Here is an 8691-nt window from a genome sequence, read left to right as displayed (position 1 = left end):
TAGAGGCTGGAAATGAAGGATTTGTGTTTATTTTTGGTTTTCTCCCGCTGCCGTGTTCCTTCTATTTCTACTCCATCAAGTTGCACCACAGAGAAGCAGCAAGAGCTCACTGTTCCCACCTGTAATTGTCCCCTAACATCATCTCCCTTAAATATGTTACCCAGATTGTTGCTCATCACCTAAATCCAGATCCATCCCTTCAGCAGAGCATGTTCTACTTGCAGACTTTCACCAGTAGAAAGGTGTGATATTAATCAAATCATGCTTTTGAGGTAACAACCTTGTTATTCTCTCACAGCCAAGTGAAATTAGTATCTGTTTATGTTTCAGGCTCATTGCATATAGGAGAGGAGACATTATGCACAGGTATTGATTAAATGTGAAGACAGGAATACATAGTCAATACTTGCAGGTAATGGCTGCATCCTGTAAGTCTGCCCTGAGATTTGTGCTATGTGAGAGCTTATCTATCCTGTTTAAATGGCTAGTCTGCTTTGTTTGCTTCATTCATTTACAAGGACGCTGCATGCAGCCAATCGTATATAAATAGAAATAAAAACCTATTTATATAGTGTGAGAATATGTTGAAAATAGCAGAGACTTACAGTTTTGGTCAAATGATTACATCCACTCATCAGCAGCATGAATACCATTATTTTAATAATTTAGTTTAAGCATTGCTTTTTCTTTTTTGGTTGCTTTAGCACGAAAAGGTTTCTATCGTTACTCTGATTGAATATTTGATCACTCTGTTCACTGAAGTTGATTGGTTTCTGGATTTTAAGCATGGTATTAGTTAAACATCTTACAAACTTTCATCCTTTACAGTACACCAGCCATTACCACTTTTTCTTTATTTGGCAATCTAACAGATTGTATTACTGATAGAAAGTGCATGTAAGCACTTTCACAGCGTCTCTGAAGCATTACAACCCCTTACATCTTCATATTCAGCTCAGATTTTTATCATATTGCTTAAATCAGCCAAGCAAGGGGGAAAAAAAGACTTCACATCCTTCCACACTTTGGGTAAAGAGCTGCAGCTGCAACTTCTCCTGGGTGTCTATAACAGGACAGAGCCACACAGCAATCAGCAGGGAGGAGGCAGCGCAGACAGCGCATTTAGTTGAAGTGAACAACTTTACTAGACTCATCACTGGAAGTGCTATAAAAGCCTCACTAATGAGAGGCCAGCCCGAGTCCTTTGAACAGCAAACTGAAAAGAGTAAATAAAATAGTTTTAACTGCTGCTGCTACCTTTCAATCAAAGCATAATTAAAGGTATTATTATCTCCACTGGTAGTGTGAAATGCTGATGTGAGGACACAAAGGCTCTGTAGGAAATTTGGTACAGCTGTTTCTTGGAAAAAGATCATGAAACAGAATAACTTTGTAGCAATCACAGCCTGTGGTCTGCTGAGGTTTACTTTCAGTGAATGCTTCCCTGGATGAAATCAAAACACCTTCTGAAGACGCTGGGAAGAAGGTTTTATTATCCACAGTGAAATTATTCTTTCACTGACACGCGTTCAAAGGCAACTCAGCAAGGAAGAAGCCATTAGATGAAAAGCAACGTGGCCAGATCACAGTCTGGGAATTCAGACAAGGAATGAAGACCTTTCATTTATGGACACATGTCCTGAACTCTGATGAAACTAAAAATGAAGTGTTGGGCCGTTATCACAATTTTTAAAGAAAACCAGGGGAAATTATATTTGTGTTAAATGGAGGATAAAGCTAATTAAGGAATAAATTATCATTCTCTTATGTTTAAGAAAAAAAATAAATAAATAAAAAAACATAAAAGTTATGTGGAAGCAAAATACAAAAATTGAAATACAAGGCATGGTCTACCTTCAAAGGAAAGAGGAAACTGTGAGAAAACAAAGTTAATGGCAGCAATGATACCATGTAATTATTTTTATCAATGACAGAGACGCAGCCAAGAAACCCCGATTCAGGCAAACCTTCTACGGAAAAAAAAACTGTCAAAAATAATACACAATTAGTCCTTAAACTGAGAATAGGAGGGATAAACACATTTAATGAAGTATGATTAAAAGTAGCCGTTTATTCTGTAATTAAAGCCATCTTTAAAACTAAGTGAGAACTCTCAACAGATTCTGATTTAGCCGACTAACACTGAAGCGTGTTGGTGATGTGTAAATGAAGATCTCACTAGTGTTACGGTTTTAAGTACCAAGATTATTAAACATTATTTGTCATTGGAGACTACACAACACATCTCTGTACCAAAATAAAAGCTTATCCGAACATCTCCCCTCTGCATAAGCTTCTGTTATTCAGTTGTGTGTCAACATAAAATATTTATTTTTGAATGTCATTAAATGCCTAGGACACCAATTACAGTATATTTACTTATTCATTCAACTGTGACTTTTTAACAGGTTAAATTTCTGGGTGGCTGGTAATTGTTTTGGACATCTTTTTGTTGTATCTCACGACCGATGAACAGGGTCAAAGGGCAATGGGCAGTGAGGGCAGGTTCATAACATGCCCATTAAATTAAACTGAGGGCAGAAATGCCTCCATAATTAGGAGTAACAATTTTTGCATGTAATGGTTTTTTTTGACAGACTTGTTAAATATTCAGACGATATTACAACCCCGGGTCCCTTTGAGTTATTCTAGTGAATTCTGTTTTGGAATAATAAAGTCTTTATTCTGGAGTCTGCAGATGTGAAAAGGATAAAAAGAGTTGCAGTAGTGCAGAGACAATCTGTTTATGTGACATGGTTTTAACAAGTTTCACTGCCAAAGGAAATTGCATTTACTAAAACATAACAAATGCAATCCATCATCCTAAAAATCCACTTTTACATCAACAATTTCACATTTATTAAACAAAGATCTAATATAAGAGATGTGTGAAAAACAAATTACATTCTCTAACTCAATAGATCATAATAACTTGTATTTTTTTTTGACTGTCAGTCTTTTTTATTGTTATGGAGGATTTTTGACTTTATCACATTGCGTCAGCTCATAAAGGTGTGCAGACTTTTTTTTTTGCTCTCATCCAAGAAAATTAGTTATTGTAAGCATCTGAACTTTGACTGGGCCATTACAACACACTTATTCTTCCCTTTTGAGGCATCCAGTTTTAGATTTGCTGCTGTGTCCTGGATCATTGTCCTGTTGATGACCCAATTCAGGCCGAGCTCCAGCTGCTGGACAGATGGATTCACATTTGCCTCAGTATTAGTGATGGGATTTTCGGCTCCTTTTCAAGATGCGGCTCTAATGGCTCTTCTTACTGTGGAGAGCCGGCTCTTTCGGCTCCCCATATATATTTTTAACATTATTAATTAATTAATGGCTTAAACCTAATTTTATAATATTTTTTTCATTATTGACATTGTTAAGCACTTATGATGAGTAAAAATGCCGCATAACAATGCTTTATAAATAAACCTTTTATTATAACCAATTAAATTATCACAAAATAGCACCACTTCCACAAAAATAACTTAAAATAAATTAAACAGTTAAATATAAATACAAACACCCACCACAATACGAAAAAGTATCAAAGCAGCTTCATAACAGAGAAGGTGCCACAATACAAATGTGCTGTTAGAGTGGTAAATATTCAGTGTTATGTGTGATTGGTCAGATGTGTGGAGCACATGCTTGACATGAGGGCAGTGGACCGACCGAGGGAAAAAACTCTCTGCTCCGCTCTGGCACTGGCAGAAGAGCAAAATGCGCAAGGAGAGGGAGAAGGACGGGAGAAACAGCGAGGCACCGCAGGACAAAAAAAAAAAAAAAAAAAAAAAAAAACGATGTGGGGAAAACCTATCGGCTCTGGCACTTGCAGAGCATAAGCACAACGACAGGGAGGCGGAGAGACAGCGATATACTGTAGAAAAAAACCCGGCTCCCAAATAGGATCCTAAAACGGCTCCCATTGTGGAGCCGGTTCCAATCGTTCATTTCAAAGAGCCGGCTCTTAGAGCCGGATCGTTAGCGACCGACACATCACTATTATGGAGGTCAGGTGAGTTTCTCACGGAGCTAAAGTTGATTTACGGTCTAAAAGTTGGTGTGGAGAAGAAAATATTTTACAGTCTTTTAGCTAACGTGTCTGTAGGATGTTCGTTTATTTTTTACAGAAAGTTCGGTGGAGAATGAAATGATTTTGTCCAGTATTTGGCCTTACCGCTGTAGCATGTGTGAACAAGCCGCTGTGTTGCAGTTTTTTTAAGTGGTTCCTTTGTCACAGGCAGGTCAACCAGCTGGGTGTTTTTTCGTGCTGCTGAACTGTTTAACTCCACTCTGTGCAGGTATGTTGTTCATTTTTAAAGTATTAGATATTTTATTTTCACAATATACAAATTGTGCATTTCATTTGTTAATCAGATTTCAGCTGGTGGTGTGTATTTCTTAGCTTCTGTGGCTTCCACCGTATTAATGCCTTTTATGGTATATTTGTTGTTTGAGTTATTAAATAAAATAGGTGGCTATAAGCATTTTTAGAGGGGCTGACATATTCTTAGATTGACGCTAGTGGATCCTCTGTACTTAATTTTTCCAAATGATGATTAACAATTTAATTTTTAGTTTGACTGTATGTAAGATTAGTTCAGATAAATCTGAGTTAGTGATTTATAATTCTTGAAGTTTATATAACAGGTGTTAATCTCTCATTACATTAGTCCTGTCGCAATAAGCAATACATCGATAAATCGCATGATAAATTAAAACTACCTCAATCATTTTCACTTGTGTAATTTATCATTTTTCTTTTTCTCTCTGTTTCTACCAAACACTGGATGACAAAAGTCTTCAGTCTGGTGAATTGGTCTCAAACTTTGTTGACAGAGACTTCATGAATAATTTTATTTGTTGTATCTGTTGTTTCATTTATTTTGGATATTTTAATTGTCTTCCAGTTGGAGTGATAAATATTCATTAGAATTTATAGCGTATTGATCTTGGAGAATAAAATATAGTTTCATTATTATCCCATAACAATTATATCACATGAACGTGGTTTTAAAGCAACAATTTTATTGTTTATTTAAATAACTTCTGGAAAAATGTATCGTCCAGCAAAATTTGTCATTGTGACAGGCCTACATCAAGCTGTACCTGATTCAGTCGCTCTGTCCTGAAGAGATCTTTTAACAGATCATACTTGCAACTTGAGACATTGAGATAATGGTATAATTTATGAAGAGGTTTAATAAGTGACACAGATGAATTGTGCCTGTAACTTGAAGGGTGAAAACATGCTAAGATTTATTTTCAACCGTGTAAAAATCAATTTGCATCATTTGAGCTGCTGCAGTTTGATTCCTGTGGGGACTCATGCATCCAGTTAATATTGCTCAAGTGTCGGTGCAAACGAATGACAAATTTCAGTGGCTTCTGAATTAATCAAAGCTCGCTCGTCTCACTGGGTTACTCAAACCCAACTCTGCAATATTACATAAAAAAATACACCAAGTCCTGGAGGGGGAAAGATTCAGGGGCCTGTTTGTATGTTTAAATGTAGAGAGAAAAAGAAAGAATTGATATCGAGGAGATGAAGCAGAGGGGTGAAGGAAAGCGCATTCTTGCACATGGAGTGTTTGGACTCTCCAAGTCATAATACTCTATAAACAGTGTACAGTCAGGAAGTCAAATATTTATCACTAATATCTGCATTCCGCTCGTCTTCATGGAGTTGCTGCTGATCAATTTATTTGATTGCCAGGAGAAGAAATGACAGGAATGTTCAGAAATGTGTTCGGGCTGGGTGGGTTATTAACATCTGTCAACATGTCTGATCAGTGTAAGTTTTTATTACAAACCTCAGATGTGAAGGGAATTGCCTTCAACTTCACATTCTTCTGTAGAGACTCATATTTTGAAGTAAAAGATGATCTGGAGTTGCCCTGTTAAATTAACAGTCAGAAAATAAAGATTGCTCAAAAGTATTCATTAACCAGCCATTACAGGCTCCAGCTAACTCAAATTAAAGCAAGTAATAGGATTAATTAGGATAACTATGCAGATGATGCACCTTAAAATACTATCAGGCACTGACCAGATTCATTGAACAAATCAATGCATTGATGTGCCATAACTTTCTCTTGCCGAATAGAAACAAAACGGAAGTAATTATTTTTGACCTAAAGAGGAATAATCAACATTCAGCTATTACAGCTAGAAACTACCTATCAAAACTGACAAGAACTGATCTGGAAGGAGCGACTTGAACCTCCAGAGACACATAAATACAGTTACAAAGTTGGCCTTCTATCACCTGAAGAACTGTTTGTTGTTTCATTTTCTAATCTTGTAAAGCACTCTTCATTCCCCTTGTTGCTGAAATGTGCAATGCAAATAAAATTACCTTCCCTTGACTGTAAGTTTCCTACAGCTGAGGAACTGTTAGCTACTAAATATGGTAAAGTTGATATGTGTCTTAGGGCTCACGCCCTCCCTTATGCTCTCTGTTATGCTATAGCTAGCTCCCCACAATAGAGTCTGCAATGAATGCTCAGGCTAGTAAACATGGCCACCAATGATGGTGGATAAACCGTGCTTCTTTTAGTTGTTTCTCCAAAATTAACAAATTGAGCGTGATTGGCACTGGGAGGAGATGGAGGAGCTTAATGTTTTTTCAGATTATCTGTCTCAAATTATACTGTCATGACATAGTTTTATAAAAAAGTAACATACTGCAACTTTAAAGTTGTGTTACATATCTTTTTTCAGGTAAAGTAATGCTGGCACATCAGTTTATATAATTGCCTTATTCTGTGTTTGGAGATTAGTGAATATCCAGATACTGTGTGTCTCCACTCTTGTATTTTGCCTGCAGCTTTTCCTATTCTGCCTTTTAGGGCTTCCATACATCAAGTGAGCATCACGAATCAGCACCCATGCCTAGTCCACCTGCTGTGTTCCCTCAAGATGCCAGAGGCTGGGAAAGTTAGTTATATTTGAAAACGGTAAAGGGATGACCTCCATTTGCCGGAAATGTCTCTACAAGGACAAACCATTTTGTAAAGCAGAACAGAATATTGCAATGTTTGTAAAAAGCTGGGAAGTTTTTCACATTTTAGATAAGTAAGCCCAAACTTTGTTTTTAGATCCAATGATCCAGATTTACACACTCAGAATAAGCCCAATGATCTTGTCGATGGGGCGTTAAAACCCCCATCGACCCTTCAAGGAGAAGCAAGTATAGCCAATGAATGAATGAACAATCCGAATTGCGCTCAAGCGTCGACTTTGTCTATTTTGTGAGTTATATGAGTAAAGGTATTGGGACATAGGAAGGAAGAAAAGCTTGTCTTTATCACCTAAACATAGTAGTAGTGTATGCACATTTCTGAGTATTTTTGCCAGAATAAGCTGCCATTTGAACTTTATATTCTGATTTTGAGTTCTGCATTGGATAATTCTAGTCATGACATACTTTTGCTCAAACAGAATAGCTTTCAGTGACAGAGAGAATATTTCCAGAGGAATTTTATTATATTGAAAACCTCACAGCCAGTTTCACATTTTTGAAAATGAAGATAGAAGAAATTAACACTTGAAGCAGATTTATATATTGAAAACTAATTAAATTCTGCAAACGCACTTACTGAAAATGTGCAATTATGTTTAGGCAACAATAGTTTATTTACAAGTACAAAAGATTACATAACCATGAAGCAAATCTCAACAATAGATTGATTGAAAGAATATTGTCTCTCAGCAGTAACTAAAGTCTACCAGCCCCTCCAGAACTTTCTCACACTATATTTATCTTCGTGCAGCAGAGAGGATTTTGCTGTTGCGACTGTGTATTGTGACATTAATTCAGCAGCAGTACGCTATTTAAGTGGAATAATTACATATTTGCCTGTCAGTTTGACAGGCATTAGGCTGTCCACAGACATTTGTTAGGCTTCCTTTACGACTCTCAATGACGCTCTAAATTCAGCAACGTTGTGGGAGTAATGGTGTTTTCAGTAAAACTGTTTTCTAAACGAAGAGTGCGTTGTCCACCTGTGAGAACAAATAGCTTCAAACCACTTAAAACTCATCTTTTTTGGTTTCTATTAACCTTGAGGAAATTCCTGTTAAGCCTGTAAGACTCCATCCAGAAACGCTTTTTCTTCAAGTTTTTAAAGAAAGTGTGTCTGTCGAAAACAGAATCTTAAAGACTAGAATGCATTCACAGGATCCAGGGAGAGGCATCACTTATCACTGCTTATTCTAATATTTCTTAATATTAGCTTATAGCTTAAAATAAGCTATATTTTAAGCTAAATAAAGCTTAAAAATGACCTATTATGCTTCCTTGAACAGGTTAGGATTGATCTATAGGCTATTAAAAGCCTGTTCATTACATTTTTGTGAACAAAGTAATTCTTAGCTGATGAGATTTCATGCTGCTCAGTTCTGCCTATTTTGAGCTCCTTTCAGAATGAGCTGTTTTTTGGGCCTCTTGTCACTTTAAATCAAAATAAGCTGCTGCTGGCCACGCCCCCACAATTTAAAGTTTATACTCGAATGCGAAAATGTCTGCAGACAGATGCGCAATTATGCAACCGTACGTCATTGAAAAGCAGAAGTAGAACTTCCTGCGCAACCAACAAGAACGCATCAAGTGGTTTCAGCATGGTAAATTAATCCAACACAGCATGGTAAATTAATCCAGCAGCCGTTGTACATCACATGCAG

The 8691-nt window shown here is 36.8% G+C and overlaps 1 long non-coding RNA gene across 1 annotated transcript; it reads left to right on the top strand.

The window, feature by feature from the left end:
• Positions 1 to 4008: 4008 nt before the first annotated feature.
• Positions 4009 to 7215, top strand: LOC114137596 (uncharacterized). Its single transcript, XR_003594038.1, has 3 exons — positions 4009 to 4021; positions 4247 to 4307; positions 6858 to 7215. It is a non-coding gene; the product is annotated as an uncharacterized LOC114137596 (long non-coding RNA).
• Positions 7216 to 8691: the final 1476 nt, after the last annotated feature.

The sequence above is a fragment of the Xiphophorus couchianus genome, chromosome 22, assembly GCF_001444195.1.
Source record: "Xiphophorus couchianus chromosome 22, X_couchianus-1.0, whole genome shotgun sequence".
Taxonomy (NCBI): domain Eukaryota; kingdom Metazoa; phylum Chordata; class Actinopteri; order Cyprinodontiformes; family Poeciliidae; genus Xiphophorus; species Xiphophorus couchianus.
The sequence above is the reverse complement of the archived record's forward strand: the minus strand, read 5'-3'. Positions and strand labels throughout refer to the sequence as shown.